Below are 16,200 nucleotides of genomic sequence, written 5' to 3' on the forward strand. Positions count from 1 at the left end.
GTTCTTTGGTTCTCAACACAAGCGTCCCATCCTTAGAGAAACCTTCCAAACCACCCCATCTGTAGTTTCCCCCCAACTCCTATGACCAAACAATGACAACGATTCACCTGTTATGGAGCGCTTCCTGTTTGGCAGGCGTGTGCTAAATGCTTCACCTTCATGAGCGTACTAGGGTACATATACTAGATTTGAAGTACGTGAAGAAGTTCATTTTGGAAAATAATATAGTTTTCAAGATTTTGCTTATTTTTGTTAATGTTCCCGGGTATTCTCCTTTTACTGGTGATCTTCATCCCAGTATCAAAGTGGTGTTTCTTCCTCCAAACACCATCTCTTTGATTCACCCGGTGGATCAAGGAATTATATAGCAGCTTTCGAGATCTACTGCCTGAGGAGGACCAGGCTATTTCTGCAACCTGGGAAGACACTGAGAAGACATTGATGCAATTCTGTAAAGATTACAACACCTATGACTGCATCAAGAGCCTTGCTTGGGCTTGGGGTGATGTCATCAAGGCGAGTATGAATGGCATCTGGAAGAACACACTCAGGAAGTCCATCCGTGGCTTCAATGGATTTGCCAAGGATGAGGAGGTTGCAAAAATCAACAAGGCTGTGATTGAGATGGCAAACAACTCTAATCTGGATGTGGGTAGGGGTGACACTGAGGAGCTCCTGGAGGTGGTTCCTGAGGAACTGACGAGGGAGGAATTGTTGGAACTGAAACAGGAATGTATGGCTGAAGAAGAGGCAACTGCAGAAGAAGAACCCGCAAAAAAAATCACAGTGGAGGGTTTAGCAGAAGCTTTGGCAGACCAAGAGCCTCCTTCAAAAGTTTGAAAACCATTAGGTTTCATGAACAGCGAGGAATGTTCATTTCTGTTCATTATCTGCTTACAAGCAAATCTAGGATGAAATTAAGAAACCAAACCAAGCAAATCACCAAGGACATATTTCTGAAAAGAGTGACATCTCCTTAAGAAGAGGCCCAGGCAGGTCCTTCAGGGGGTGTTCCAGAAGAAGACATTGTTGTCCTCTACGATGACAGCTCCGTGGGCGTTACTGCCCCTCAAGGCCTTCCAGTGAGATAGGATGTGCAGGTGAGGGACAGTGATACTGATGATCCTGACCCCATGTAGTCCTAGGCTAATGGTGTGTTTGTGTCTTAGTTTTCCACAAAAAGAGTTCAAATATCTTTTTAAATTTGTACCTTCTCTATGTTTAGATATGTTTAGATACACAAATACCATTGTGTTACAGTTGCCTACAGTGTTCAGTGCAGAGCATACTGTATGAGTTTGTAGCCTCGGAGCTGTAGGCCACACCATGTATCCTGGGTGTGTTGCACACGAGACCATCCAGGTTTGTGTGAGCGCACTGTGTGATGTTCAGGCGATGATGAAATCGCCTAACGACACGTTTCTCAGAAGGTGTCCCCGTCGTTACCGACGTGTGCATGTAGTGAAGGTATTCTCTTCTGAGTGGTTCTTAGGGAAGAAAAGTAGTTGGAGACCCAGTCCTGAGTCGGGGAGCCACGCCTCCATCACCTACCAACTACACACGTGGCCTCGGGCAAGTCACATAGCTGCTTTGGGACTCAGATTTATGATCTGGACCATTAGCATTAAGCATCCTGTGAGCCTCTGAAATATGTTTTCGAGAGCTTTTCACGCCCTGATCAAAAGTGTCCTATGATGGAATTCTTTTATTGTTTTGTTTGTTTGTTTTATGGCAGTTCCTTTTTGGTGTGTTTTTCTGTATTATATAATAGAAACCAAGAGACTTGGAACTTTAATTTTCAGTTTTAAAAAATTGTTAAAAAAATAAAACCAGCTTTGTAAACTAGAAAAATAAAATTGTGTTTGGTTTTTTTAAGTGAAAATATTATTATATTGTCTTTAGATGATAATTCTAGGAAAAGTTTGGAAGAATTCTCAGAGAATGTTTTTATTATCATTATTTTATTATTTAATCAAATGATTATTTAATTATTTAAATTTAGTTATTAAGGAAAATAAAATATCCAGGCCTGATGAATTGACCAGAATCAAGCCTGGCTATAGAAATAGTTGCCTAATTCTTTAAGCACGATTTCAGTCACCTAGAACCTTTCTCATTAAGATTTAGATATGTACAAGGCTTACATTCTAAAAGATTACAAGTTGTTGAAAGTAATTTTCATATTCATTGCGTAAATCCCATGAGGTCTGCATCGTGTTCAGATGGACCAAAGTCCTCAGTCCAGTGCCTGGCATTAAATGGGTACTTCATCAATGCTTCTTAAATAAGATGAAATGCAAAGACATGTGTTTTTAAATTTAAAAAAAAAACACAAGTTTTTCTCCTTTTTTGTAAAAACGAAACAAAATTAAGAACTCATGTAGAGAATACAGAGATCATTTTGTCCATTGCCACCTTCCAAAGGTTGCCTTTATCTAATTAAAATTCCAAGGGAAACAAAAGTTGAGGCACCGCAGCAGACACTAAGTGTCGCAGATTAAATGGATACATAACACACAGGCTGACCGCCTGAAGAGGCGGGGCAATAGTTTTGTGAGGTGGTGACATAGGAGAAAACAGGGCTTGTGTGTGCATGGGGGTGTGTGTGTGTGTGTGTGCGCGTGTGTGCATGTGTGTGCGTGTGTGGTTTGCAGGAGGGGTGCCATGTGGAGCATTGAGGAATCTGTTTTCACCCAGGCATTGTGTGTGGTTGACGGGGTTGAGTGAGAAGAAAAGATAAATTATGAGAGTAGGCTGGAGGTCATACTTAGACAGAAAAGGGATCTAATGACTAGGGAAAACTTGTCATTCTTATTTGCTAACAAAAATGATACTAAAATGCATATATGGTAAAATATTCATAAATAACTGCCGCGAATGTCTCTTTCATAAATGCCTATGTGTTGGCCATGTCCTCTCTGCCATTCCCAAGAGCTGGGGCCTCTTTGCTTACAGGTGAGGACCTGAGTGAGCCCTGGGATTGTGCCTTCTCCCCTCTCTCGCTTGCTCCTCACACCAGTGGACTCTTCTTTGGGCCCATTGTCACTGGTTTTAGTTACGCAGATGTCTGCATGGTCAAAGGTGGGAGCAGAGAAGCCTTGGTTGCACAGTCACTCCCCACGTTAGCCACACCTGGTCATGGCGCCTCCACCCAGGTGTGGGTCAGGGTGCCAGGTGCTGGAGGTATCGAAGCTTCCTGTCTCTGGCAGATGGTCAAAGGCAGCCACATGCCAGGGTGCCGGACAGTGCCAGGATCCCTGGGCACTGTGTCCAGTGAGCAGAGCAGCCAGGTACTCATCCTAGATGAGCAGATCTTCACACATGGCCCCAAAGCTTGCTTTATCAGTAGCCACCTGGCGGCTTTCACTCTTTCTCATCAAACTAGATTCCAACGTCGAGTATCTTTTCTTTTAAAAACAAAAATGCTTGGCAAGCAATTCTGTACAGATTGACTGTTTTCCTTTTCGTGGTAACCCAGCATGCCTAAGACAAAGCTGGAATGGACTCAGGTGGGAAATTGACATGACGACTCAGTTTGCACCCCATCAGCTCCTCCTGGTTGATGGACTCAGGCCACAGTGGTTCAGGGTTACAGCGGGTGCAGAACCGAGGACCGTTTGAGCTTCTGGTCTGTGTTTTGAAGCCTGTGATGTCTGCTACATGACCCACTGGTTTCAGAAGTGAGATGTCCTGTGCAGCCAGGCTTTGTTCTGCACCCCCATCCCCATTCCCCATGGAGGTGGGACGGGTGCCTGTTTTTCCTGTGCCTGAAATGAGGTGGAGATGGTTTGGGAGAGAGTAGTTGACAGCAAGCTGTTCCTTAGCAGCCTGCCTTCTGCCACCGGAGCTCTGTGACTGGCAGTGGCAATGTTTTAAAAAATAAAAATCAGAAAGAGAATTCTGCAGAAGCATCCTGTTAGTTAATTTTCTGTAGCAAGCGGAGGCCTGCTTATAAGGCTGTGTTTCATGAGCCTCACTGGCCCCTCTGGAAGAAAAGTTAGGGCCCTTTGGGGCTTCCTCCTCTGTCTTAGGCTCCTGGCTATCTTCCCCCAGTGCATATAGATCTGCAGAAGGGAGGAAAGCTCTGGAGATGGGGAGCCTATTCCAAAGGGGATTGGGGCAGCTAAGTGGTTCTGCTTTAAGCAGGAGGGAGAAGCACACGGAGCCATCCTTATGCCAACCTGCTTGTTCAGTGGGTATCACTACAGCCTCGGCAAGGCTTGTGCGATCACTGCGGGGCACAGAGAAAGGTGGCATGTGGCAAGATCTGTCAAGTCGGAGATGCTTTGGGGCGAACTCGTAACTGCATCGTTTATATTTTAATCCTCAATTGGTAGTGTCTACTCACCTTCCAACTGCATGGAACAACAGCCTATTGAAAATTGTTATATATATACATAAAAGCACATGTATAAAATTGTATGTATGTATATTTAATTCATATGCTCACACAACTAATAATTAGAAATTTTACTAAATTCTTTTAAATCAAATTTAAATTTGATTACATGTTCATCAAATTAGATTCCCCTTAACACTGCCACCCAAATCTGTCAGATTATCTTAAATGCTTGCAGAAGGGGAACACTCAGCTCACCTTCAGCACAGGGGCGGATCTGCCTCTTACCTGGGCACAGTTTGCGATCACAGCGTCAGGCCTTCCGCTTTCTTACCTGCCTCCTCATTCTGTATCCAGTTGGCTTATTCACATCCCCCCTGGTTAGAGAAATGTTCACGCAATGCTGTATGAACAGTGTAAAGGCAGAGACAGAACAGTCATACCCACCCTCCCCTACTTCTTAAAATGGATTAAAAGTATCTTCCCACAATACTCTCTCTTCCATGACATATGTATCAGTTGCCTTGTTCGCGTGGTTACCCTTTTTGTTTTGAAATGCACTGATTGTCGTGGCCTTTACAGACTCAGCTTGTTCTCTTTATCTGTTCCTTTCTTTTTGATGTTCAAATTGTCACAACCTGGCCCATGATGGTCCCTTCAAGCTGGCTCCTACGCCTTATCACTGCTACCCCAGACCATTTTGAGCGGCTTTGTTTTCTTGCAAGCTGGCATTGCAGGCCCATCTTGATTTTTCCTGCCCTAAGACGTGGAATCAGCAGCTCTCCAAGGAGCCCTGTTAAGGTTTATTTCAAACCTGGGCGCCAGAATGTGGATGTGCTGGTTGGTGATGGGTCCAGCGGTGTCCTTGGTGGGCCACTTTCTCAACAGAGCTGGGAGTAACGTTTCTTTTGATGTCACAAAATCACGTTGATATTTTCCATTTAACTCTTACTTTCCTGATCATTTTTTATTTTTTTCTTAAAACCTTTTTGTTTTGTCTGTTCGATGCCAGCTTGAGTTGTCATCTCTCTTAATTGTACCCTTTCATTGTTTTTCTTTCAGATTTATTTGCAAATAATCCTTGGGTGTTTTCTCAAGTATTGATGGAGTAGAAAAGGATTTGGAGGGGACTGTGCCTGCTTTATATCCAGATGCTCTTGGTATCTGCTGAGTGATCCTGGCCAAGCAACTTAAAGCTTCTGAGCCCCTTTCCTGGTCTGCACCATGGCGGTAGGAGAGTAGTTAGGTAGCAGGAGTCTGAGGAGTAAGTGGGATGCTCAGTGCTCAGTGCCTGGTATGCGGCCAGTCTTTCCTAAATGGTGTTGGGCGAAGATGATGCTGAGTGAGAGGTGGCTGACAGTAGCAGTGAGGCTTCTCTGAGGCTACACCTGGGACCTGTCCCTATTTCTGACTCTCTTAGGGTGGGGCAGTGATGGGGGAGCCCTGGACCCTGGGGGGGGGAGGAGCTGCCTTCAGCTGCAATAAGCCTGAGCTGAGAGAGAGGGCTCTAACCCTCAGGAATCGTGGGGCTATTTGAAGAAAGTGTGGATTTGAAGGCGGAAAGACCAGAATTTTAATCTTAGAACCATCTCTGCCAGGCCGATGGATGACTATCCTTCTGAGCCTATAAAATGGTGTTTTGGTATAGATGTTCACTTTGAAACTACTCGTAAAATTCACCCCTAAAGGATGCTTATTTTTACACTCTGTTTTCGTTCTTTCCCGTTTTGTTAAAAAGTAAATTGGATCTGTGCAGTCTTTGGATGTGAGGTAAGCTGTGTTCCGTAATGCATTACCATCGAGAAAGGTTACCTCCCTCCTCAACTCCTGCTGTCAATCCTTCTCATTCCTGTGAAGTCAATGCCTTGGAATCAATTATGCTGGGAAAAGCTAATAAATGACGTTTCTACCTCATTTCCTTAATGATAGCTTAGAAAATTGTACTCTCTTTTTAATAGCTCATACTGGCTTATTTCCTATTTTAATGAATTAGAGTGATGAAGATAATTCCTACTAACATTTATTGCAAACTCACTTTGTCCCAAGCACTGTGCCAAGTGCTCTGCCATGCCTTAATTAATTAAGCCTTGCCCAGTCTATTCGGTGGGTTGTGTAATCACCCTATTTAGCTATAGATTAGACTGAGATGTCTAAGAAGTTCACAGAGATGGCAAATGAGGAGCCTGGACCAAACCTCAGGCCATTTGACTCCCAAAGCCCATGCTCTTAACTATGAAATTAAATTGCTTGCCGTTAGTCTGAAAGTCTGTCCTTCCATCTGTCCATTATCTGTCATTTTTTGTTTTTGTGGTGATGTAGTGTGAATAGAATATTTAAATAAATTCTTAACACTGTGAGGCGAATGTTCCACGCCTTTGCCTAAGGCGTTTCTGGCCTCACCGAACTTTCTGTGATGCTTTGCGGAGTGTGTTTCCTGTTCCTTTATCACATCTTCATTTTGCAAATTCATATCGGATCCCCTCCCCCACAGTTACTGGATCGAACTGGTTGAACAAGCTGGATTTTGAGAAGTCTGTTAACTGTTGATTGGTTTATTTATGGGGTCTATAATCCTTTTTTAGAAATACCTGAAGGGACTTTAACCAAACAAAACCTCAGAAAACCCTGGGACTCTAGCCTCTGCTCATCCGTCATGAGGAGTGACATCTGAGAGGGCCTCTTAGTGGTCTGCTGTGGGGCTGTTGAGAGGTGCCATCATTGCCAGAGAGAGACATGATCAAGGACCAAAGGGAGAGATGTGTTCAGATAATGGGAGCAGTTACAGCAGGAAATAAAATCAGTGTCTGCCAACTTTAAATAGGCAGATGTCCTAGAAAATTTAAAACGTATGCCCCAGTTGGGCAAGGTCAAGGAGGGAGGCAGTGGGGTCTGATCTCTACTTTGACCAAAAAGAACTTAGAGCTGGGTTTGGGGTGCCTTGGAGGAAGAAGAGGGGCCAGAGGGGCGCAGGTCCTCTAGGGTATAAGTGACAACTGGGGACAGTGTGGCCAGAGATAGTACCCGGTCCCTTGCCTCCTACATTTTCTGAACTTTTCGGAAAGCCTGTTTACAACTTGAGCAAAGATGCCTTTAACTTTGCTTCCCCTTCCGAGACTTGAAGAATTTCTGTTGCTTGATGGTGCTGAAGGGGCAGGAACCCTGCCTTCCACAGGGGATAGGACCTGCCCTCAGAGTGGAAGCCTGGGGCAATGGGTTTAGTCGGCCATATGCCCAGTGGGAAAGGTTTGCTTGTGGCACCCTGTCCTGGTGTGCAGGCACGGCCTGGGCAAGAGACACAGGGTCCTAAAGTGAGAACGGGGTGCCCCAGAGCTGGGAGAGGCTTCTAGAACACAGGTTGGGGAAAGGAAGCCAGCTTTGGGGACTTCACAACACAGCAGTAAAGGCTGCTTGGCTTCCAGTGATTTAGGAAGGTTGATATAGTATAGATTCTACCCAAGATTATATATATGTGGGATATATGCATGTATGTGGATGTATATAGTTTATTTTTCCTTAATTTTCTACTAACACACAGACGCATACATAGTCTCTTTCCATCCATCCATTCATCCATCCTATTGAAGAACCTTGCCATTCAAAGTGAGGTCTGGGGGCCAGCAGCATTGGCGTTATGTGGGAGTTTGCTAGGAATGCAGAATCTTGAGCCCAGCACAGACCTGCTCCATCAGAGTCCTCATTTCCACAAGAGCTGCAAGTGATTCACAAGCCAGCCAGGAAAGCCCTGCCCTAGAGGGACACCTGTTCCCAGAAGTTTATTAATTAAGGCATTATATGTCATTGGAATAATAGACGGACACCATCCCCATTTGGTCACCATGGAAGGAAAGAAGCATGCCCTCCCAGTAGCGGTAAGGGGACCTTTCACTGTTACTCAGTTGCAAATTATAGAAAATTAAGAAGAAAACTGAATGAAGGCCATATTGCTGCCCTTGACACCAACACATAGTTACAGTACTGAGCCAGTGGGCAAGTGGAGTTCTGTAGTAGTTTTGTTTTAGGGCAGTGGTTTTCAACATAAAGAATTTTGCCCCCGGGGGACACTTGGCAGCGTCTCTAGACATTTTTCGTTGTCACATCTTTGGGGAGAGAGGGTGGTACTTCTGGCATCTAAGTCAATAGAAGCCAGGGATGCTGCTAAACATCCTATAATGCCCAGGACAGCCCCCTACAGCACAGAATGGTCTGACTCTAAGTGTCAGTGGTGCTCAGCTCAGCTTCAGAAGTCCTGCCATAGGGGATGGAATTTAACCCACGGCAAGTCTAAAATCTGTCTCCTTATCCAGTAGTTCATTTTTCTGAGATATTTCAAACATGCCAAACACTTAGAACTAATAGATGTTAACTTCACTTTTTTTTAAGGAAGTAAAACATTACATATGCATTTATAAGGACAGTGTCAAAGTCCCATTCTCTCAGTCCTTCCTGAAGGTGGCCTGTCTCCGCCTGGTGTATATTTTTGTACTTTGATTACACATGTGAGTGTCCGTGAAGCAGCATGTCGCGTTGCACGGGCCCTTTGTCGTGGCGTTCATCTGAACTTGTATGTTGCAGGCTATTTTTCCAGAAGTTTGGGCAAAGGCGTGAGCAGAGAACAGTGCTGTGTCTCAATGAAAAAGTTTCCATTTTCTAAGTAATTTACAGTTCCTTCGGGTGTGGGTCCAACATGTTTCTGATTAAAAAATGTTAAGAAAAGATGTTTCATGTTTCAAAATCAGGCAGAAAAAAACAAACCCAGAAGTAATGATGGCAGGTTTTAAAAGGTGGCGTTTTTCAAATGCAGACTCTGTAGTGGCCCCGAATGGAGCAAATGAACTTTCGCTGGCATCTGTTGGAGGTGACGATGGCGTTAAGGCTCCGGCCCCCCACCTGCCTACGCCCTCCTTTCTCCTCGAGTGGCCCCTGTCAGCTCCTGCTCTCAGCATCCTTGGAAGACATTGCCTCCATCTCTGCATCATTTTTTCACGGCCGGCCAGTTTCTATGGCAACAGATAGATTGAAAGATGAGCTTCAGAGTGGGAGCTGGGAGGCGGAGAGGCTTGAGTGAGATCTCCGGGTGGTGGTGTGTGTCCCTGACGTCACCCTTCCACACGCCTGGATAGGACGATTCTGGCTGCTCCCATTCAGGGCTGCTGGCTGTGCTGCTTTATTTGCAAAGCTGCCAGGGTCTCCGATAGCTCTGCAAATCCCGTCCCTTTCTGTTCCTCCCGCCCCCTCCCCCCAATTTTCCTTCTCACTGCCCCTTTTCCATTTCGGTTCCCGACTGTCATTAAGAATGCTCAGATTAATTCTGATGTGTTTCGGGATGCTCTCCTACCCAGTGTTCTGGAAGGGCAGGGAGGCATGGCAGCATTATACCTGACGTGGATGGCGCTGTGAAGTCCGTTCTTTCCTCTGCAAGAATACTGACTATGCAGAAATTTATCGAAGCGGATTATTATGAACTAGACTGGTATTATGAAGAATGCTCAGACGGTAATTATGGCCCCTGCAAAACAGAGCAGGGATGTGTAGGGGCATGGTCTCCTGGGAGGCAGGGGAGGGTGTCCTGAAACCTAGCCGAGGACACGGGCAGAAGGAGGGGGAGCTGGAACCGGCACCGCCAGCGGACGTGCGTGGCTCTGACAGCTCCCAAGGCATCACGGAGGATGGCAGGTGGGCAGGGCGCGTTCCCACGCGAGACTCCTTTGCAGTTGTCCGGTATTTGCTCGGAAAGGGAGATGGTGGGTTGGGCTTGCAAGCGTTGTACTTCTGTTGGATTGAATTCTCTCCGGGGTAAGGTGTGAGCGTGGCGTTGATGCATGCGTGTGTGTAAGTGGAGATGTGTTCGCTGTCCTCTGTGCTGTCAGGGGCGCTCGGGGATAGTGTATTCAGGGGGTGGCGCTCTGGACTGTCAGCCCCAGGCCTGCCTGGGAGAATCTGCCCTTTCCTGAGCCCAGACCTGAGGCCCAGGGAGGCTGGAGAAAACGCAGAAGCAGCTTCTCACCGAGCAGGCCATTCAGACCACTTGTGCTGATGGTATCCCACAGGGATGGGGGTGGGGAGGTGTTGGGAGCGGTAAGGAAAGACCACATCCCTCTGTCACAGTCTCAGTTCGTGCAGGGAGGGTGTGGCACATTCCAGAGAAGACTGGGAGGAGTTTGTGCGGCTGGACAGGCCTGGGGAGGTTTCAGGCACAGGAAGAATGGCACTGAGGTCCATTCTCAGAGAGGCCACAGGGGAGGGGGCCCAGATGCCTATGGTAGTTGGCCATCAAAACTACGTGTCACACTTAATCTTTCTTCTTTAATTTCTTCTTTAAAATGACCCTTGAATTACATGCCTTTACACATATAACACAAACAGGGCACAATTGATACATACACTTTGAGGGGTCTGTTCCTCAGGGGTGTTATGTTCCCAGCCCCACAGGCCATTAATATGTAAGAGAAATGCTTTTTAATTGAATAGAGAGTTTCAGATGGCTTGAACCAGGACTACCTTTGATTCACCTGAATGATGCGGCAGATGGGGAGCTGGCCTCATTAGTAAGCAGAAGAGCTACATAATTATCTCTTATCTGCTGATTTCTGCCTTGCCCGTGGGCTACAGAAGGGACCAAGAGGCATTCTCTTGGAGGAGGGGAGTTTTTGAATGTGCTGAGATGTTCGGCCCCACCATCCCCCACGTTAGATATAAAGTGTCATGTTGAGTCTGTGTGTGTCTTTAAATATCTGAGTAATGATGGCAGTGGACAGCTCCCCCTGGGGTCTTGAGGGGAAAAGATGACTGCATTCTTCTCTTCTTTTGGATTTATTATTCTCGAAGCCAGTTCCAACCTGTTACCCAACTCCAAGAGGCAATAATAGGGGTGCTTCTTTTCGGAAACCGTCCTTGATCTCTTGTGGTTTCCTTGGTGATTTGTGACTCAACTGAACCCTCTGTAGTTTTCAAACCTATGGGCCTCCAAGGACCTCTGGGTTAGGGAGCATTGGTGACAGCAAAGCACCTGTCCCTTGGCTGGTGGATCAGTTGGGTGTGGCCGTGACTCCCACAGATCAGGAGAGGTTTCTTGCCATCTTGACCCAATTGCTACACTGTCCGGCTGTCTCTTTACACCCCTGTCTTTGGAAATAAAGCCAGTCCTCGCCGTGGTCCATCTGAAGGGTGACTGGAGGCCTGCTCTTATCTGCACATCTGTCCGAGGGATTTTCTTACCCAGCGGTTTCTCAGTTGAGTCTTTTGGCCCCAAGGCAGCCAGATCTCTCCGCTTCCAACATTAAAGGAGAATGGACGAAGAGCCGGCTCGTCTGTTCACGGGTAAATAAGTGGTGATTGTAGTTATGTCTGAATATACGTTGAGCAAAATACTCAGCCTGTATCTTCCATCCCAATTTGGATGAAGGGGAGAAGGCCACTGGGACAGAATTTACTGAGACAAGTGGCATTTTCACCGTCCCATTTTAAAGCTAGTTAGCAAAACAGAGGTAGAAAGAGAACAGAAGCCCAGAAATAATCTAGTTTAGGAAAAGCACAAAGCGGGGAGGATTTCAAGTATATGCTAATTTTGAAGTTACTTGTGTTTATAGTTCTAACTAGTTGGATTCTTCTCTGGCAGGTTAGTCTGGTAATGCAACTTGCCTCTGTTTATAGGCATCTTTAAAATTGCAAATCAGTCTTTATCTCCCAGTCTTGATCTTCTCAATGAGAGGGCCAGGTGGGAGCAGACACATAACATTGCTTTGTCTTTCCTGTCATGTGGCATTTGAGTCTTTAATGAGAGAAACTTATAGGGAACTTTCCATACTAATAACAAAAGATGAGTCAAAGGTTTTGAAAAAGATGCAAAATCATCATGTTTGTCAGTTCCTGACTCACACTTAAATTGCAGGGTTAGCCCTGAAAAAAGTCATTTCTATGGGTGGGAATATAGATTACGGGACAATTAGGACCCGTCTTTTAAAGTTGGAATTTACATTGCAAATGGCTGCTGTTCTCTTTTATCAGGGAGGTTTCAGGGAGGTTTCGGGGAGTTTTCTTGGTGTTGGATAACCGTAGCCTTCCTCCTCAGTTTCAGTTGTGGGGTCTTACACTCCGTGCCCCACCACACCTGCCAAATACACAGTAAGACCCCAGAGGCCATAACAAGAGGCACAAGAGACAGGGGCTTCGATTAATAAGGAATTGGAGGGGTTGACTGCCAGTACCTTAAAGTAATTTTTAGAGATATGAAGTAGCCAGCAATCAAACACGGTGTGACAGTGGCCTTCACGGAATTTGCACAGTTTACAGTTTAAACTCTGGTGTCGAACAAGGTCATTTGCACAGTTTACAGTTTAAACTCTGGTGTCAAACAAGGTTACCTTGGATGTGTCCCATCTCTAACTGCAGAACCTCTAAAGCCATGAGAATCACCTGCTTAGGAACAAAGCAGATTCTCAGACCCTCTCCAGACCAGAGGGTCTGAGAAATTGGAATTTTTAGCACGTTTTAGCTTTGGGTGATTCTTTACATCAGGTATGTCGGGGAACTCTGGGCCAATGTCACTGGAGACCAGCTCCAGATACAATGGTCTGGAAAATCATTTCTTTAGTTCTGTTGCAGAATCTTATATTGTTTCTCGGCTACACTGGTCACTTAAAAAAGTATGCTTATTAAGACCATGAGGCCTTTTTAATTTTCAAGTAGGCTTGGGTTCAAGTGTTTGCCCTTACGCGAAAGGAATCACATACTTTTGTAGTTATTTCAGGAAGGGGTGGACGAACAGAGCGCCGGCCCGCAGTTTGTGTTTGAGGCCTGTTTGGCACTCTCTGGCCGTGTGGTTCGGGGACCTCCCGGGACCTCGGTGAGCCTCTGTCAACCTAGATCCTCCATCTGGAAAATGGGGATAGATAACTACACCGATCAGAGCCATTGTGAAGAGGGTGAAGAGCATCGATGAAGTCAGAGCTCTTTGTAAACGGCGAAGCGCTGGGCCAGTGGTTCATTTTATTTTCTTAGAAATAGTACTAGTTATTCAGTGCTTTAAAAAAAAAACCCTTTGAAAAGGTGCTTGGTATATCGAACAAGGTGTAGTATTTGGACCACCTGTTTCTCGCCGCAGTTCCTTTTGTAATCTTCCCCCTTTGTTTCTGCCTTTTACGGTCTTACAGATTCAACGTGGGGTCAGGAGGGGGTCTGGTTCACAGTGATGTTATCGATGAGGAGCCTCAGGTAGATTGTCAGAGCTGTTCCTGTGACTTCTTACTCCGTACCGAAACTCCATGGCAAGGCGCGAGGGTGATCAAAAAGGGACGGCAGTGACCTCTAAAATGTGGGGGTGGCTGACGCGTGAGCGACGCTTTCTTACAGGTGTTGTAAGCATTAATTGGAAAGCTGTTACTAGGTTTTCGAGATGATTTTCTCATTTTCCTGCACGTTGCGTCGCTATTGTGAATAGGCCCCCACTTTTCCATCTTGGGTTTTGTGTAGGCGTGTATTTTTGGAGGTAGGGGTTGACTTTTCTTTTTCCAGACAGAACTCTTCTGATGGCTTTTAAGGGGATTTAAAAAAAATGGGGGTGGGGGGTGGGCAGGGAGAGAAGGATTCAACGTCAGTGTATAATGTAACCGAGTTTCTATCGGTAGCTTTGGGAAAGTCTGGAGAATGTTTTCCCTCAGATGGGGAGGTGGACGTCTAGAACACAGACGGGAAAGGACGAAGGCCAAGTGTTTAGCGCTTTGCGTTTCTCTTATTTATGCTTTTTTAAAAAGAGCATCGGCAAGGTTCTTGGAGAAAACGACCCTCAATAACGGGCCGCTCTGATCCGTGTGGGCAGAGACATGACACGCCAGTGGGGGAGGGCACAGTCGAGGGAGGAGATCCACAGACGGCACCGGGTAAGAGGAGAGGGGGACACTGGGGACAGGAGGGTGTGGCGGGGTCAGGCGGGAACAGAGGCTGCAGGGCAGATGCGGGCTGGGAAGGCCAAGGAGTGCAGAGCTCACATCTTGAAGAGAAGGGCATCCTTTAGAGCACTCCTGTCCAGGATACTGTCCAGTATGGCAGCCACTAGCCACACGTGGCTAAGGAGTGCTCGAAGTGTGGCTAGTGTGATTGAATTTTGGATTTTATTGAAATTTAAACACACATGGCCACAGTGGCTTGCGGCCCCTCTTCGGACAGGGCAAGGTGGAGCTTGGGGAAGATGGTTTTGTGATGGTGTGTCAAATAGACCTGGAGAGGGACACTCAGAGAAAGATATCCCTCTGTCCTGCAGGAGGCAAGTGACACTTTTTTCCTATGGCCCTTCCCATCTATTGTTCCCAGAGGCAGGTCACCCCCTGCCTCTCTGCTCTGGGCCCCGGGGGCTGGTCCTGCCTCTGGGACTGCAGGCACAACTGCTCTTGACTCTCCGGTGCCAGCAGCTTCTCCAGGGCTGGGCCTGGCCATCCTCAGCTCCTTGCTCCATGTCAATGTCCCTAACTCTCTTTTCATAGGGACTCCTGGGCTTTTTCAGTGGTCTTTAGGGATCGTGTTTTGCTTTGGCTTTTGGTTAAATAACTCGTCAGAGACCATGTTCTTTGGTCCATGTCTGCCTTTAACCTTGAAGTGAACGCAGATGTGGATGAGGTTTGAATTCCTTCACATCCCCACAGAGGGAGGGAGCGGGGGGCGGGGGAGGTTTAGGTGGGGGGCAGGGGATAGTCTAAAGAATAATGAAATCCAGAGAGGTGAGATGATCTGAAGAGGGTAGGTGGTCTTATGTTCAAAATGTCACATCCTAAATGTTTTTTAAAATTTTATATATCTTTTTATTTTTATTATATAATATAGACATGTTGGGCACCATTTGTTAAGAGTAGCCTAGATTTGAGTTAAAAGATGAGTACGACCAACTTAGCTGTGAGTAAAATCAAATGAGTATTTTCGAGTATATGAAATCAGCTTTTGTTTTCATTTATTTACAGCCCAGCATCCTACACATCTTATAGTCAATCTGCTACTTGCTGAACGAATAATTCGGAAGGTAGAAATTCTCCCTCCTTCCACTCACTGCCATTTGAATTGAATTAACAAGCCCAATTTGATAACATTTATTCAGATTAAAGATTTTTTTCCTGAGTGCATATCTTTATATAACCATTATATTTAAAACTTACGAAGATTCTCAAAGTGTAATTTTGGACTCCCTGCCACTGAATCTCTACTTAGTCTCCTTTTTGCAAAGAACACAGATTTAACGTTATAAGATGAAGCGCTCATTTTCGGGTTCCAAAAAATTGAGCAGACGTGCCTATGTCTCTAGGTTTAAATTTTTAAATAAATCTTTATTATATTCCGGCTTCCGATTTAGAAGCATTTGTCTCTGGTCTTCTGTTTGTTTTTATGGAGGTAGCAATTCAATTCAGCAGACATTTTTATCTGCCTAAGCAGGTAGGCATCTTGGCCATAAGGATTCGAAGGTGAATGAGACTTCGTCGCTGAACTTGCACAGAGGATTCTTTATAATGAAGGGAGGTGAATCAGCAGAGAAGCGGAATAGGTCTCCTGGTGTGGCCCTTAGGAGCAGGGAGACCTGCCACAGTGTAGCTGGCAGGTGGCTGCTGCCCTGGAATTGCAGAATGCGCTGCGATTCTCTGAGACGCCAGTGCTCCGGGCCACCTTTCAGCACGTTTGATGGAAGAACCTGCCATTTTCACTGTAACAGGCAAAATCAAACAGTACGGGGGAATTGGCATCGAGATTTGCAATGAAACTGCGGATTTGTTTTCCGGGCAGCAATGCAAGCTCGTAGGTGATAGATGCCTCATTCTCGCCCCCCTTATCCTTGCCATTGAAGAGATCATTACAAATTTGGCTATGAATACACAGACAGGGTGAGA

General features: G+C 45.9%; 1 protein-coding gene across 7 annotated transcripts in view; it reads left to right on the forward strand.

The window, feature by feature from the left end:
* The window catches only part of TRAK1 (trafficking kinesin protein 1), a 163,448-nt gene that overhangs the window by 91,465 nt on the left and 55,783 nt on the right, over positions 1-16,200 (forward strand). The window lies entirely within an intron of this gene.

This window comes from Pteropus medius, unplaced genomic scaffold, assembly GCF_902729225.1.
Source record: "Pteropus medius unplaced genomic scaffold, Ma_sr-lr_union100, whole genome shotgun sequence".
Classification (NCBI taxonomy): domain Eukaryota; kingdom Metazoa; phylum Chordata; class Mammalia; order Chiroptera; family Pteropodidae; genus Pteropus; species Pteropus medius.